At 35.1% G+C, this 18330-nt stretch overlaps 1 non-coding gene across 1 annotated transcript; it reads right to left on the bottom strand.

Annotated features, from left to right (window-relative positions):
• Window positions 1-1133: 1133 nt before the first annotated feature.
• On the bottom strand, window positions 1134-1238 carry LOC130457730 (U6 spliceosomal RNA). Its single transcript, XR_008917011.1, has one exon. It is a non-coding gene; the product is annotated as a U6 spliceosomal RNA (small nuclear RNA).
• Between the last annotated feature and the right edge of the window lie 17092 nt (window positions 1239-18330).

Here is an 18330-nt window from a genome sequence, read left to right as displayed (position 1 = left end):
GTGACACAATGATAATTATGCCAAACTACTCAAATTTTATTTGAATGAAATATCCTTAGTAATTTTGTTCCCCCTGAAAGGAAAGAAGAAGGAAAGATGAGGGAGAGAGACCAATTGTCAGAAACAGAGGAAGACATAGAGACAGAAAAAGACAGAGACTGAGTGACAAAGAGAAGGGTAAAAAAACAGAGACAGAAAGATTCATTTAAAATAACTAGAGTAATAATGTTGCTCTGGAGAAGTCAGGGCTCTGGGATTTGCATAATTCTATTTTCAGGAGATATTCACAAGATTTTTGGCCACAGAATCATAAGAGGGAAAAACAATGTAATTTAATTTTTAGAATGAAGGCAATTAATGGAAAAGTTTTAGAATTGCAAATGAAGTGACTATTTAAGACTTTGACATTTTGGGATAGCTTGTAGTATCTTTGCCAATCAAACAAAAAGCACATATTAAGGCCTACTGTGTGCCAGACATCTCTCTCAGAGTACACTTTTGATGCTGTGAAATTAAAATCACTCCCTTTTGTCACCTTTATGTTAAAATATGGGTGGTAGTAAAGTACAGTGGAGGTTACTTGTGTTTTGAAGTAATAGGAAATAAAAGAAGTTCTGTTCAAAATCCAGCTCTAAAGATTTCTTGTGTGAGGGCTCAGTTCTTCTTTAGGTAAGGGGTTTGGACTAGATGCCATCTACAATCCATTCTTTTCTATGATTGACTTCAAAGTCTAAATATAAGAATCTTAAAAATGAAGCCAAATTTAAAACTTTGTCTTGCATTCTCTTCTCTCCCTTTTTTAAACCTTTAAAATATATATGTTTATATATATATGTATATATATATATTTACTTGTCATTTTTCAGTCATGTCTAACTCTCTATGACCCACATGTAGGGTTTTCTTAGGATGTTGTAGTGCTTTGTCACATCCTGCTCCACTCATTTTACAGATAAGGAAACTGAGACAAATAGGATTATGATGAGTCCCATAGGATTAAGTGACTTTTCCAGGGTCACACAGCTAACACATCTCTGAGGATATGTTTAAACTCAGGAAGGTAAGTATTCTTGATTCTAAGCCAGGTACGCTATCCATTGTTCCATCTTGCTGCCCATATTTATCTGATTTCAATTTCTTTTGAATACTTCACACATTTTTGTGTCATTCTTATGTAGAGATTATGCTGATTTTCTCTGTATTTTTCCAATTTTAGTATATATTTTGCTAAAGTGAATGCCAGCTTTGTTTTTCTTGTTTACTCTTTATATCTTCTTCCAGTCCAAGAATATTTAGTCTATCTGTCTGTCTTTCTGTCTCTCTCTGTCTCTGTGTTGGTCTTTCTCTTTCTTTCTCTCTGTCTCTTTCTCTATGCATCTCTCTCTCTCTCTCTCAATCTCTGTCTCTGTCTCTGTCTCTCTCTCTCTCTCAACTTTAATTACAACTAGGGAAGACACTGAATGTGATTACTTTGGAGAGAAACTTAGAAAGTAGTTTAATGTCCTAACCACACTAGAATTAGAATTTGGGTCATTTTTTGTTGTTGTTGTTGTTATTTGGATGAGAAGAGAAAAGTGAGTGAAGGTGAGAGTAAGAGAATTTGATGATGAAGAAGTAAAGAATTGTTTATAGTAGCAAAAAGACTACTATTGAGTAAATTTCTCAATATGTGTTGGCACTGTGGGGAGATACAGAATAAAGTGAGAGAAAAAGAGATGAGTGGGAGTAGGAAAATGAGGAGAGAGAGAGAAAGAAAGGCCAAATGGCAATATCACAAATGGCAAAACGGTTGGTGGTCTGAGGCAAATCAGATAGTTGGGTAATTGAGATTGTACTTACTCTTAGGGGACTCATATTGTACTTACTCTTAGGGGACTCATATTTGCCTGTGGAAGACAGAGAGAATCTCCTTTTTGATGCCTCCACATACCTCCTAGCCTGGGCTACTTGCAGTAACAGGGGACAGAAATTATCTAGCACCCAGTGAGGATATCACCTTGAGGAAAAACCCCTAGTGAACCTAGGAACTCTTAGATAATGATTAACAAACTCCCATTCAACATCTAAGTAGCATAATGAATTGAGAGTAGTGGTCCAAAAAGACCTGAATTCAAATTTGTTGTCAGATACTTAACAGCTATGTGAGCTTGGAGAAGTCATTTAACTTCTGTCTACCTCAGTTTCTTCAACTATAAAATGAAAAAAAAAAAGAACCATCTACTTCATAGGGTTGTTGTGAAGGTAAAATAAGATATTTTTAAAGCACTGAATTCAGTGTCTGGCCCATGTGTAATAAATCTTTGTTCCCTTCCTCCCTCCTTGCTTCCTTCTTCCCTTCATTCCTCCTTCCCTTCCTTTCTCTCTTTCTTTCTTTCTTTCTTTCTTTCTTTCTTTCTTTCTTTCTTTCTTTCTTTCTTTCTTTCTTTCTTTCTTTCTTCCTTCCTTCCTTCCTTCCTTCCTTCCTTCCTTCCTTCCTTCCTTCCTTCCTTCCTTCCTTCCTTCCTTCCTTCCACCTTCCTCCTCTCCCTCCCTCCCTCCCTACCTCCTTTCTTCCTCCCATCCTCCCTCCCTTCTTTCCTTCCTTTCTCCCTCCTCCTCTCCCTTTTCCTTCTTGCTTTCCCACCCTAATGATCCTTAACCTTTGTGATCTGTCATGATGTAAACCTCATTCTCCATTCTCATCACTAACCTTTCCTGTTCTCATATACTTCAATTAAAACTTCCTCAATAATACACTTCAAATGTACCCCACTTTTTCCAGCTGACTCTCTAGAATCTATGATGAGTATATAACAAATTTTAGTCTTACATCTTTAACTTTCTCACTCCTTTCATCTTCTAGCTTTCACCGAGACTTTGCTTCTTCCTGATGATGATGATGTAGACTGGTTACCCACCTTTACTAGCATTGGTTGTACTTGTATTCATTCACCCAACTCACTGCTGGAGATGGGAAAATGAAAATGTTCCTTGTTTTCTATTGCCACTTCCAGTCTCTCCCTCAATATCCAACACTAAGTGACTCCCCCTTGTGAGATACATATAGTCTATATGTACCCCATCAAAATTCTGGTAGCTATTATCTTCCAACTTCTAGTTCCCCCTCCTTCTTTCCTCAAAGAGTCTAGTGACTTTATTTGAAAAAGTCTAAATTGCTTTCCACAATAGTTGTATAATTTCAAGCTATGAAGTATTAGTGTTATCATTATGTAAAACCTTGGAGGTATTGACAAAAACGAAAAAGTGAATACTATTCCTTCCCTCAAGTGGCTTACAATATAGTAGGGATACAGAATATAGAAGAGCTTCAATGAAAAATAGACTAGAAACTGCACAATGCCTAACATGTAAATGATTAATTGATTGACAATAGAAAATAGGTCAAGCTGGTGTGTAGCAAACAACAGTCTGATTTAAGGATGGGAAGCAAAATTATAAGTGGAGACTATTTCAGTTATTCTATTTCTATGCCTAGTGGCTAGCACATTGCCTAGCACTTAATAGACATTTAATAAAAGCTTGTTGGTTCATTGATTGATCTTCTCCAGGTCCTATAAATATCTGTAATGTAGCAACTAAGCATATGATAGTCTTTACAAGTAGATAATGAATCAAGTGTCTCTTGTTCCTCATTAGTCTTTTTAAACCCACCCACAAACATGGACAGCCATAGCATGAGAGCATCATCTATCACAACACACAGAGTTTAAAGACAGCTTATTGGTTGATTTCCAAAGCATAGGAAAAAATTAGAATAGCTATACCCCAATTAATGTGAATAATGAATCCCCCGAAGGACCCCAAATACAGTCGATTTTGCTATAACTTGAGAAAGCACCAAGCTATGTAAAATTACACAATAAAAACTGTAAGGATTATGGGGAAAAGGGGGTTGGGACACAATGCTCGAAAACTGCATCTGTGACATGTAAAAAATATAGGAGCCTATTAAAAATTTTGAATGATTAAGAAATACATGAATTCTATAATAAATAGTGGCGACATTGGCAGCCTCAGTTTGCTGCTTAGCCTGGTTTTTGTCCTGGTTCCCGGGAGACAGATCTGGCAAAGTCTAGCCTCTAGTAACTTAGGCTAAGTTGGGCACAGTGAATAGAGAACCAGGACTGGAGTCAGAAAACACCTGAATTTAAAAACAACCTCAGATGCTTACTAGCCTTGGGACCCTGGGCAAGTCATTATACCTTGATTACCTCAGTTTCCTCAGCTATAAAATGAACTGAAGGAGGAAATGGTATGATATTATTTCAGTACCTTTGCCCAGAAAAACCTGAAATGGAGTCTAGAAGAGTCAGAGTACTGAAACAACTAAATAAAAAGAGTTAGGCAGCTTGAAACTCTAACCTTGAGGCATGGGGGGAAAGGGGTAGGATAGGAGCAGGGCTTAGGGGTTGGGGAAATCAGAGATGATTTGGAACAGTTCTATTCTGCTCACAGCTGCTGTGAACTAGAAGATATGAAATAAATATGACACTTTACCTTAACAAAGACCTGAAGTTGGCTTGTGGAAGTGGGTATTGTGAAAGCTTGCAGATTATGAGTTGTTGTGAAATGATTGTTTTCGGAATTCTCTTGATAATTCTCAGAGAAGAAATTGGGTAGAAGCAAACTTGAAAATCATATTATGCCCAACTATATCAATCCAATTGAAACAAATTCTCATTTTTGAACTATATGTTAATAGCAGAATTGACTATATTTGAATTTAAATAACCTTGGACAGTATGATAATAACATTGAATGCTGTAATTCTCATTGATTCCTCTGTTTTAAAGGAAAATTATTTGTTAATTTAAATAAGACCTTATGCTTTGATTGTAAGTTGTCAGAGCTCAACTTCAAGTGACAAGTTCCTAGCCCTTATTGTGCATGCCTTGCATGAAGAAGAATGTTTTCCAATATGTTCATTTTTCACTGGATTTGAAACATGAAATACAAATGAATTCCTTAGTGATACTAGACATGTTTGAACCTCGGAATATTTTTTAATGTCATGGATGCATATAAAGGTCTTGGAAGCCAGGGAAAACATAGGACATAAACTCCTGTCCACCTCATTGAAAACAAGCCCAGTACAGTAGGGCACACGGATTCCTTTCTGCCACCACATATAAAAACTTAGCTTTAGCTAATCAAGAAGGCTAATGAGACCTGGCTAGTGTTATTTATGCCTTCAAATTCACATCAACAATGGCATTATACAGAACGTTCAGTGAAGCATATCAGTCCAGGAACTTGTTATTTTTGTAATCAGAATCATAGAATTTGAGAATGGAAAAGTCCTTTAAAATATACATCTTTTCCAACTCATATATGAAAGGATTCATAAATGATAATCTCTGCTTTATACCTCTCAAGGCAGGCCCTTCTATTTTTGAAAAGTTCTCATTTTTAGGAAATTTTCCTGTAATCAACTTTAAATTACTTTCTTTGCAACTTCCTTTGATTTCTCTTGGCTTTGCACTGTAGGTCTAAATAATACATTGATCGACTCCGTAATTCCTATGTTATCCACATACCCTCCCTGATTCTCTCTGCTGGTAATGATTTTCCCTTTTGGATCACATAAAGTACTTTATTTTGCAAACTTCTCAAATGCTTATATGACACTATAAAGTAATCGTTCTTTGGAGCATCCCTTCTTAACTATAATTTTCTCTGAACAAGGATTTAACCATTTGTGTATTTTTCAGCATCTAGCACAGTGCTCTGTACATAGTAGGTCCTTAATGAATGGATGAATAAGTGAATTCCATAATCTTCTTGTCATCTCCTTGTTGACCTGTTACTGTATCTAAAGGCTCTAAATAGATTAATTATGGCATAGCAAAATTCATTAAGACAGTGTGCCTTTGCTAGTATACACCTTGGATCTGGATGCCACAATTGATTTGATTCTCAGCATAATTGATTGCTAAGACCCCATACTGGCAAACCCCATCGACTATTTCTGTCATGCTATGGTCCATTTGTTTGTCCAGGAGAAAATATGGTGTCTGAAACAGGAGACATAGCCTAATTAATTTGCAAAAAATAATTTTGGAAATCTGTTACATTAGCATTAAAAATAAAGGGTTAAAAGATGATTGTGTGGTTTTAATTACTATTTTAAGCAAATATTGCAGCACTATTATCTATATGCTTTTTAAGCACCAGAATTAATATTATCTCTTATACTGAAATAACAAGAAAGAAATTCATTAAGTGTTCCACTCATTCAGAGGTGCTATGCTGATATTGTGACATTAGAGGCCACTCTAGCTCCAGTTTTCATCAAGACCTCAACAAGAAAAAGAATCTTGTAAGTGGAAATGGGGAAAAAAACCACAGTAATATAGAATTTTAAAAAATTAAATTATACCTACACATTCAAACATTTCCGTGGTTTATGCTCTAAGTTCTTAGGGATAGAAGAATTCTTTAGAGGATAAAATAAATGGGCAGCAAATCTGGAAATGATGAACAACAGTTTGAGAGAACTCAAAGCATTTGCTTAAAATTAAAAATTTCCGGTATTAGTGGTATTTACTATTATAGAATAGAGACTCTGGGAATGCAATGTGCTTTTTAAATTCATATACAGAAAATGACTGTGACCTTCCCACTTTTCCATAGAGAATGTAGTGACCTCACACTCCTTTTATAGAAACCCAGTGAAAAAATGTGCAAGACTATTCATTGTATAGTCTCAGGAGCACATCTGTAATCTATTACAACAAGGGAGTGTATCCTCAGTTCATGAAAATGTTTTTCCCTTTTGTAAGTCTGGAAAACTGCCTCTTAAAAGTACATCTTTAATTGAATTTTGTTGTAGTTTACAGAGAGGGAAGAGAGTTTTTTTTTTTTTAACTACTCTCTTATTATGGACTTTTCAATATAAACCATTACAGCATATTGCAGGCTTATTTCATTTTGCCAAAATAAGCATTGGTAAATATATTGAAGTCAGGCTAATTGCATTATTCTTGTTAAAAAAATGGGCCCATCTTCATATCAAAACTGCTAGATAGGTCATTGAAGCAATCCCCAAAGCATAAAAATTGAACAACCATTTCAGGTAATAGTACAAGAGCTGAAATCTGCTTAACACATGGTAGATTTTTGAATAATTAAACCCAGAGTTAACAAGTGTACATTTCTTTTATGATAACTCAGATTTTTCTGTGTTTTCCTCATTTCAATCGTGCTTGATGTAGCTTGGAACTAGGAGTACAAGGGTGATGAGGGCTTCTAACTTGTTGCCAAACTTAATATAGTTTACTTATATATATTATAAACATATATATGAATATGTGCATATATACATATAACAGGTTCAAATAGTTCATAATGACTATATATATAACAATTATATATGCATGTAGTTATACATCTATTTTTTCCAAATAAGTTATTTCAAACTTTTGCATTGTATACATGGGGGTAACCTGTATCATAGAGTTGTAGAACTCTATGCATTATTCTGTGCTCAGTATACATATTGTATATTCAGGCGTTGATTTGCCTCTCCCCTGGCAGGATAGAAAGGCTTTCATAGAGCTTCTTCCCTTCCCTCCCAATATAATCTTTTCAGTTAGCATAAATGGCGCATTAATTAGGAAGGTCAGAGTGTACCTGTACTATTAGAACAACCAAGAAGAAGAGGTAAAACTCTGGTTAGTCATAAATGGAGTGTGGTGAAGTTTTAGACTGAATTTCACTGAAGATTAAGTAAAACATTTTTGGGTAAATATTTATTGAGGACAAAATTGTGGTTCAAAAGACACTGGGGCTGCCCTGACCAGTTTCTTTAGCATTGTGAAGATGCCATCACAAAGATCTAGGAATCAAAGGGATCACTCCTCTGATTTACTGAATCAATTTTACAGATTTCCTCAGGCTCTATGCGTCCTGTGTCTTAGAGGTATGAGTTTATTTAGCTCCCCTTTCTTTTCCCCTTCCTCCTCAATAAAGTAAGCAAGTTTTGAAAGGGTGGGGGAAAGAAGAAAATAATTAAAGTAATTATAGGATCAAAGGCTTAGAATTGGAAGAGAATTTAGAGGCAATTAAGTCCAACCTTCTTATCTTTGTTTTTTTTTTAAACCCTTACCTTCTGTCTTGGAGTCAATATTGTGTATTGGCTCCAAGGCAGAAGAGTGGTAAGGGCTAGGCAATGGGGGTTAAGTGACTTGCCCAGGGTCACACAACTGGGAAGTGTCTGAGGCCAGATTTGAACCTAGGACCCCGTCTCTAGATCTGGCTCTCAATCCACTGAGCTACCCAGCTGCCCCCCTTCTTATCTTCTAGATGAGAAAAAGGTTTCAGAAGATAGATGTTCTAATCCAAATTTCAACTAGTTGTAAGGCATTGGTAAATCATATTACTTTTCCCCACCTTAGTTTCCTTATATTTCAAATGAAGGAGATGGACTAGATGGTCTCTAGGGTCCCAAAGTGGCTAGGCAATACAGTAAATAAGAGATCTGGACCTGCAATTAGAAAGACTTGAGTTCAAATTTAATCTCAGAAATTTACCAGTCTTTGACTTGGGAAAGTGACTCTACTTCTGTCTGCCTAAGTTTCCTGATCATTTTGGAGCCTACCTTCATAGGATTATTGGAATGATCAAATGAAATATTTGTAAAGTTATTTCTGCAGTGTCTGACACACAGTAGACAATAAATACATTCTTATTACAATTCTTCTTTCTAGCTCCCTGAGATTCAAATATGCCCCTTGATAAAAGGTAGATTCAGTATAATATGTGTACTCAATTAATTTACAAAATCATTTAATAATTTAGGTTCTGATTCATAACTTGACCTCTATAATGAAATGTCAAGCAAGGACACTCATTTCATAGCTATAGTTATAATTTAAGCAGGTGTTCGTTGGGACCCAGAATAAAATTTATTCCAGGTAGGCCCCTGAGAGCCAATTCAAAAGTTCAATTACTTGTGAATTGAACTAGACTTAAAGTAGTGGACTGGGGACTAAAGACTCTTATCCTCTGAGGCTTTCTTTCCACAAAATGTTGGAATCTTGATGTTTCCCTTACTGAAGGCAGCTAAAAATATATCCAAAGTGATGCAGTTATTTTTAAAAGTAAGAAAACTTTAAGAACGAATCATCTGGCTGCACATCCCCTGTTTGGAAACTAGGGTTGAAATGATAAAAGAGTTACAGGATAGAAGAATGCTAAAATGTGTCATTTGGGTCACTTTCACATTATTATTATTATTATTATTATTATTATTATTATTATTATTTTACCTGGAGGTTAAGAACTTGTGCTTTTGAACCTGGAATAAGTTTATTCATCTGAGACTCCAGAAGGGGTGAATAGTTCAAGGCAGCTCTAATGGAGCATTATGCATTTTTTGGAATAAAGATCAATAAGGAATCCTTTAAGAGTTTCATTGGCAGTATTAAGAGTGGGTCCAGTGATCCCTGTGTTCATTTTCTTTTGGTAACTCCCATAGCACTAATAACATCATAAAATAGTATAAGGTCATACTAACAAAAATGCTTTCATCTCAGAACTAGGCATAAGAATTTCCCTTTATGATGAGTCTTGTTAGGTCATTGAGGAAAGATTTCCAAAGAAATAAACTGCTATTTGCATAAGTATTATTGGAAATCTAGAAGCTTTCAGAGAAGGATGTCTGACAGATGTATAATTACATTGTAAGGAGACAGTCTGCAAAAACCAATTGCATGCCCATTGTGGTGTGCTAAGAAAAAAACAAAGATGTGGACCTTGTCCTCAAGGACCTTGCCATCTATTTTAGCATGTGTAATGCACACACATCCCAAACTTAGGGATGCAACTGTCAAGTAAGAAATTAAATAAATTAAATTTAAATTAAAGTGCAAAATGAAGGACACTGAAGTAATGATTAGAGGGTGGTTTAAGCATACTCATTTCCTACTGGTGTTTAGTCTTAAATCTGGTTTCTACCATTTGCATACATTGATATGCAAATATGGAAAGAAGAACACATACTTATAAATACCACAATTATAAGTCTTCACGGTTATAAGCCAGAACAAGCACAATATACCTCCTCCACTCATTTATTGCTCAATTTACCCCCTTCCTTCTAATCTGATTCAGGCCCACATTGATATTTATTACCACTGCTGATTAAAGAAAAGCAGTGAAGAGTGGGAAACAGATAAAGCATTTATTAGGCATTTACTATGTATCAAGCACCACATAATTGTTGTTCAGTTGTTTTTCCGTTTGTCTGACTCTTCATAACCACATCTGAGGTTTTCTTTTTCCTACTCCAGATGAACTGAGGCAAAGAGGGTTAAGTGAGATTGTCCATTTTCCCACAGCAAGTAATTATTTGAGCCCAGATTTGAACTTAGGAAAATGAGTCTTCCTGAGTTCAGGTCCTGCACTCTAAACACCATATCACTTAGCTACTCTACTATGTAAGTACTAGGGATAGATATACAAGCTTTCTAATAAGAGAAGAAAACAGATAAAAGTTGCCAAGTTGGTTAGAGAGAGAAGTAAGTCAAGTGGAGTGATCTGGACTTGATAAGGTTTATTTCTTAGGACAAAATGTTTCAACCCATAATATTTTGAAAATATTCTGTATACTTTTTTATTTAGAGAATATCCCTTAATCGTGACATTCCTCAAGAATAAAGGTCTATCTCATTTGTTACTAAAATAGATGCATGGGATTTTAGAGCTAGAACTGACCTAGAGATCATAGATCCCAATGGGTCTTAACCATTTTGGGGTAATAGATCCCTTTGGAAGTGTAGTGAAGCTTATGGATCTCTTCTCAGAATAATGTTTTTGATACATGGGATATATAGGCTTATCAAGGAAACATTATATTGAAACATTCTTATCAACATATATTTTTACATTCATAACCCAGTCTCACCCTCTCATTTTAATTGATGATCCTGAAGTCTATTGGAATTAAATAGTTTGTTCAAAGTCACTAGGGGTTTCCTGATTCACAGTTCACAAAAATATTTGCTAAGTACAACCAGTTATATATTTTTCAAAGACATTGTCTCATATTCACACAGGCAAAAATAAATTGCTGAAATATTATGAACATTTGGGAGAAGAAGTGTTATCTAGAGTATGGAGAAGTGACCTTAGCCAAAAGAGTTTTCTGAAAAGTGGGAAAGCAGTCAGAATATGTTAGAGGAGGTATTTGAACTTAGGTCTTCCTCAGAATATAATTTGTAGAGCAAGTACAAATCCATATTACTAAAGAAAGTTTCCTCAACAGGAATTCTATACACCAATTAAATCACAAGGCTGTTCCAAAATGAGAATATTCATAAAGGATATAATGCATGGAAAATTATGTTAGATGATATGTATATATCACATATATCTGTTTAAAGCAAAAATTTAGAGGTCACATTTATTGTTTATCCTTTTTTCTTCAATTCACTTTTTTTTTGTTTTTATTATCATTTGCTTTTTCCTTAATCTAGATTTTCTGGAATTTTTATTATCCTTCCATTTGTCTCTGAAAGCTTCTGGAAGTGTCTACTCAATTACAATGAGGGAATCTACCAGCTTTTATTCTGACCTTGTTGCTCATGGTGATTTGAGACTTGAAGCCTCAGAGATAATTTGAATTCCTGAAGTTGAAAACATACATATAAGTGATCAGGATGCTTGAGATCTCTTAAATGATTCATGGGAATTTCCATGAGAGCTAAATTTCTTCTTACATGGAGCTAATTCAAACTAGATGGTCTCCATATCTTATAGTGCTATGATTCTTAAACAGTTTAAGTGTATTTTTTGTGATTAATCATTGTTAGATGGAAAAGAAAGGAACAAAGAAGAAATGTAGAAATTCTTCCCAAATAGTCCCTAACTATTGTTAACATTGATGTAATTATTATTTTTTCTTCAGCAGAAGTTCAGTTTTTATTTTCTTTTATTATTATTATTTTTAATAAAATCCTTACCTTCCATCTTGGAATCAATACTGTGTATTGGTTCCAAGGCAGAAGAGTGGTAAAGGCTAGGCAATGGGTTTTAAGTGACTTGCCCAGGGTCACACAGCTGAGAAGTATCTGAGGCCAGTCTCTAGGACTGGCTCTCAATCCACTGAGCTACCCAGCTGCCCCAGAAGTTCAGTTTTTAAAAAGGTGCTATTTGTTCCCCCCCTACTCTTAGATAAAAGCATCTGTCAGATAAATTGTTAATGGTGCCTAAAATTGTTTTTTTTTTTTTAAAGAGACTGCTTGGGTGATTTCAAATATCATTAGACTAGAGCACAACACAATTTTTAATCATTATTTGTAATAGTCCTATTCATCCATATTCCCACATTCAATGCTCACATAGTAGTGTTAAGTGGACAGATTAGTAATGAAAGTTTCTTTAACTACTTCTATTCTATTTGCTCCTCACCATCTTAATAACTCATTGCCTATTAGGTTTCCTTGTAGAAATGTTCTTTCTCCATGCTGGTAAGCATCACTTTTAAAGGATCTGTACTTCTACTTTTCCTTTTGCTATTTCTGAGCCCCCAGTCAGAGACAGCTTCTGACAAAAACATAACATAGCACAGTATTACATCTATCTTTATCACTTCTCAGGAAATGTTTACATTCTAGTTATTTCCTTACAAGTTTGTTTTGAGAAAATTCACCCAATCTAGCAAAGACCTATAGTTAAAACTGTTTTTGAAAACAAAATAAAGTTCTAAACCAAAAAAATGAAATAAAATAAACAGGTTTTTCTCTCCACCCAGGGGTAAAGGTTCCAGGCTTCTATGAGTAACAAAGGAGCAAGGATACACAGGACCACCCCCTAGAAGTCTCTAAACTGGTTGTTTCAGAAATAATATTTATCACAGTTGTTTTTTGTACTTCATTATTCTGAGTGGCTTTGCTCCCAGAGTCCTAGTCCCTCTCTTTTTAGGGCTAGTTTCTGCTCTTGGTCCAACTCTTCTGGTTCCATATGGATTTTTAAAGATAACTTTTCTCCATCTCTATGATGAGTCTTCTGGAGCTACTTCTCTCTTTAAATCTGTTTCTAGATTTAATTAACTAACTTTTAAAGGTCATTCTGAGGCCTGGTCAATGACTCTTTGTGCTCTGTTTACTCAAGGGACTAATTAGGTCTCCATATAAGGATCTTCTGGGCAACTGTATTTTTTTTATTTAAAACTGCATTGGCCTTTTTTTCAGTGAGTAGGTCCCAGCTTTTGAGGATTACTCCTTTACCTTTGGAAGTATCAAGGTTACTTCTAACAATTCCTCTATATCAGTTGATTTCTGAACCCTTCAAAGTCATAGCACTTTTTATTTCTAACTTTAATGTGATACAATTATATATTGCTTTGTTAAGTCTCCTATCATCACTTTACCTTGCCAACCCTTGTCTAAATATAGAAGGACCCCCTTATCCACTAATGAGATATCTATAGATCCAATTATCTGTGACTAACTGAAGGTGGGGCAGGAGGAAATGAAATAAGAAGGAAAATGTGGAAAATTCCAGAAAATAAAAAATAAATCATTTGTAGGTTTCAAACAATTCACCAAGCAAGTAATAAACAGACTGTAACAGAAGTCCACTAACTCAATATGTGACTCATCTGGTGGGGAAGGAAGAAAGAAAGGAGTAAGAGTTGTTATTGTTTATCCTTTGTTTTCTAAGAGGACAAATGAACATGGGTTGATGATATCTTGACTTGTGTATGAATTTTATTTATTTGAAGCAGAGTTCCTTACTCTATTCCAGAGTCTTTGAAATTCAGTGGTAGTACCGGTCAGGACAACTGATGATAGTCTAGGATACAGTGGAAGACCATGATATCTTCAATGTCTGACCCACTCTAAGCACTCCTGCTTTAGTCACTTTTATGGCCATTAGAACAAATTGTTTTTATTTGCCCATTCCACCAAAGGAAGTCTTCACATATGTGGGATCACCTCTACCCTAACTCATCAACAAGTTTGAGGCCCATTGATTACTCTTAACATAGTTTATTCTGTTTGTCAAGAAGAGTTTATCAGGTTGTGACTGCTAGGTAGACATCAAAGGTGAGTGAGTAGCTCTTAAAAGAGCTCAGGAAGCCTGCAGAGGTCCTCATCCTCCTTGAATACCTATATACCCCAAGAGAGCAGAAACATTATTTTATAATGTATAATATGCTTTATTAGTATTGTATTTAATACTGATAATGTATTCTTATGTGTTTAATTTATCAATCAAAATTTATTATACATATGTATGCATAAGAAAATCATGTTATACAAGGGCTCAGTAGAATATCCAAGGATATGAGGCACTCCTGTATATATTTCTGTGTGCATTTGGGTTTGTGTGTGTGTGTGTGTATGATAGAGGGCCAGACATGAAGTCAAGAAGACTCATCTTTATGTGCTTAAATTTAGTCTCATACACTTAACAGTTGTGGGACCATGGGCAAGTCACTCAACTTTACTTGTCTGTCTTCCTTATCTGTAAAATGAGCTAGGGAAAAAAATGGCAAATCACTCTGGTGTCTTTTCCAAGAAAACTTCAAATGGCTTCATAAAGAGTCAGACACACTGAGACAACTGAACAATGACATTAGCATCTACCTAATTAGGTAGCAAATTATACCTGAGGGAAACAAATTGTAAACTTCTTTGTATTCCCCATATTTTCATGCTGCTCAATTCAATTTAATTTGCTAAGCACCTATTAACCAGTTACTATGAGAAGCTAAATGGTTAAGTTAATAGACTTAGGATTTGAAAGACCTGGATTTGTATTCTTCTTAAGATACTTACTAGAGGGCAAAATATTTTATATCTCCAAAACTCAGTTTCCTTACCTATAAAAATGGCAGAAAATTATATCACCTCATAAACAAGATTGTTAAATGGATCAGCAAGATCAGGCAAGTAAAGCTCTTTGCAAATCTTCCAGAGTTTTTACTATTCTATAACCATTACTACTCTAATTAAATCACTGGGAATTCAAAGACAAAATGTGACAACCAGTTTCTGTCTGTTAGGAGCTTATGCTGTACTGGGACATACAATATGGAAACAAGGAAGTAAATAGAATACAATTTAAGAAGGGATAGAGAACTAATTAGGGGGATCAAGAAAAACTTCCCATAGGAGGTAGCCTTTGAGCTGAGCTTTGAAGAGAGGAAAGATAAGATTCTACAAATTAATACTTAGGGAAGTGAAAGATGAGGCCTTTTTGCCTTATGATATTTCTATGCAGCCAGGTCTGGTCAATTCCGCTCATGTTAATAAGCAAAAGCTTAGAAAATTATCTGCAAATTTCCTTCCTATTGCTAATGCAAGCACATCGTCATGCTAAGCAATCTAGCAAGGCTAGACAGGTGAGCAAAAAGTTGTCCTGTTAAGAAGGAAACATTCCATTTGTGTGTGACCTGGCTTTCCAATAATGTCGCATTAAAGATGCAATTACATTGGCTAGATGATTCATGGGGAAAATTACAGCATTAAGAAACTTTTATTACAGTCATCACACTTCATCCTAAGTGGGCATTCCCATTGTACTTATGTAAGTAGCGTACAACAGAAAGTTAATAAAACAATAGTATTAACCTTGTTGTTTTACTATTATTTATATTATACAGATTCTTGGTAATCTTGAGAATGGTGAAAGGAATATAGATGACTTCTGGCAGCTTGAAGTAGCAATTGTTATAGTTATTTCATAATAGGTGTGTATAATATATATACTATGTTTCTGAATGTATATATAGATATAATTTATATCATCGATGTGCATATGTGTGTGTATGTGTGCATATGGGCGTTTGTGTTTATATGATATATAATTGTGTTTTTAAGCTGGTAATTTCAGTGAATATTATCAATGAAGATCCACAGATATTCTGCAATTTAGTCTTAGAGTTGCCTAGGACAATAAGAAGTTATGGAAATTAGTAAACAAGCTTTGATTAAGAATCTACTTAGTAGCAAGCACTAAGGTAGATCTTCAAGACACAAATAGGAATGTGAGAGAGTCCATGCCTGACATAGCCAATATGTATCGAAAGTGGAAACTTGAACCAAGGCTTTTTTGACTCTGATGGCTGTTTTTTTTTTAATAATGCTAGCTGCTTGCCAAAATGCTTGTCATAATAATGATTTTCATAATAACAATTCTTTGAATTTATAAAATACTAAATGCTTTCTAAGGTGCTTTCATATATAAATTTCATAATTTATGCTCATAGGCAAGTAAGAATTACTCTCACTTTTTGGTTTAGAAAATTGAGATGAAGAGGCTAAATTATTTGCTTGTGGTCACACTGTGTCCTTGACATCTCTGAAGGCTAGTAAAGAAGATACCTTTCTCAACCTTTAACTTGGTTCTTTTTCCACCACATACTTTTGTTCATGGATTGAGACAAAGGAATTCAATGATTTGCTGATGTCAAGGATCTGTGATTTTGTCAGTTTGGGCATTCCTCCCAGAGCATAGTCCTTTTATAACTTAGTAGATAGTCTTCTATAGTGGCTGTGCCTATAAACTTCATCACCCTGATTTTACCTGGCTGATAAGCCACTTTAATCTTATTTAAGTTGTTCTCTAAATGACAGAGATAGAATTCTTCCATCAGACCCACACACAAAGTTTTTCCATCTTGACAAGACTTACCCAGGTTTGCTCTTCTGCTCACAGTCTTAAGTAATTGACAATTTCCTCCATATAATCTATGCTGTCCTCTATGTCATCAATTAAAATATTCAACAAAACTGTTCCAAAGTTATCAGACTTACTTGACTAGTCTTGATATTGATCCATTAATCACTATTTTTGTAGATTTAGTAATTCAACCAGTTCAAAATTCAAGTAAGTGTATTTATTGTCTTGTAGCATTTATATCTTCACATTGGAAATTAGGAGAGATGTTTTTTTGAAGATTCTTTGCTCAAATATAGGTATTACCATATCTACAGCTTTCCTTTGACCAATGTCAGATGACTCAATCCAAAAAAAGGAAATGAAGGTAATCTAGCATGCCTTTTTCTTGCTGAAACTATACTGCCCGTTATTGATAATTTCTTTTTTTTTTTTTAATTTTAAAACACTTACCTTCTGTCTTGGAGTCAATATTTTGTATTGACTCCAAGGCAGAAGAGTGGTAAGGACTAGGCAATGGGGGTTAAGTGACTTGCCCAGGGTCACACAGCTGGGAAGTGTTTGAGGTCAGATTTGAACCTAGGACCTCCCATCTCTAGGCCTGGCTCTCAATCCACTGAGTTACCCACCTGCCCCCAATTGATAATTTCTTAAATGCCAAGCCATCCTTTTAAGAAAAAGCCTTGGAATTTTAAAACTAATTAAAGTTATACATTTTGTAGAATCCACCATGTTACTCTTTGAAGGCTTTGCCTAGTTCCATAACTTTCAGTGTCATTGCTTTTTCAGAGATCAGTGTGAGTAGTTTTGCATTTATGCATCTTAGTTGCTTAATACCCTGGGGTGTTGCTCATCTAGGCCTAGTGTCTTGAACTCATTATGGGCAATTAAGTACTCTTGCTATATTACCATGTCCTTTATCTTTGGGATTCAACATCCTTTTAATCATTTTTAGTGTCTTTCTATGAACATAATTTGTCTTGGAAGAGAAAAAAGAAAAAAAGAACAATATAAGAATTGTACACTTTAACTTCATTTCCCTCATTTATCATCATTGTTCCATTGATCACCATTAATAATGCTTCACCTTCTTATAGGTAACAGAGCCATATCACTACACAATAATGAATCCTCAAGAGAAATAGTGTGGAATTTTTGACTGTATGGAACTAGCATTATATGACTTTGGGGTTCAGGAGTCACAAAAGCAAACTTGGAAAGTTCCAAAGATATGGCTGTGCTAGGTATCCTAGTAGACCAGCATCCTGTGGGTTAAGGAACATAGAAAATACTGTATAATTATCAAGCAGAGGTGTCTGGGTGAATATTTAAGGCTTGCCTAATAGTCTGGTATAACTCTTTCTAGGATGAATATCATCATCATTGTTGCTTAAAAGGTTTGCCAAGAGCTTTATTTATATAGTCTCACTTGATTCTCCCAATAACTCTGTAAGGTAGCTGATAATTGTACCTTCATTTTATGAACAGGAAAACTGAAACTGATGTTATTTAAGTGATCTTCCATTTGAATTTTCTTAAGCTGCAGGCTCTTCCGTCTACTCTCAGTATCCTGAAATCCAGTAACACTAGACTTCTTCTTTTGTTTCTTGAATAAGAAATTTCCTTTACTGACTCCAGAAATTTTTATTGATTATTTCCCATACCTGGCAGCCCTTTTTTTTCTCTTCTCCACCTCATGGT

The sequence above is a fragment of the Monodelphis domestica genome, chromosome 2 (assembly GCF_027887165.1).
Source record: "Monodelphis domestica isolate mMonDom1 chromosome 2, mMonDom1.pri, whole genome shotgun sequence".
Classification (NCBI taxonomy): Eukaryota; Metazoa; Chordata; class Mammalia; order Didelphimorphia; family Didelphidae; genus Monodelphis; species Monodelphis domestica.
Note: the sequence above shows the minus strand (reverse complement) of the source record. Positions and strands in the feature narration are given on the sequence as shown.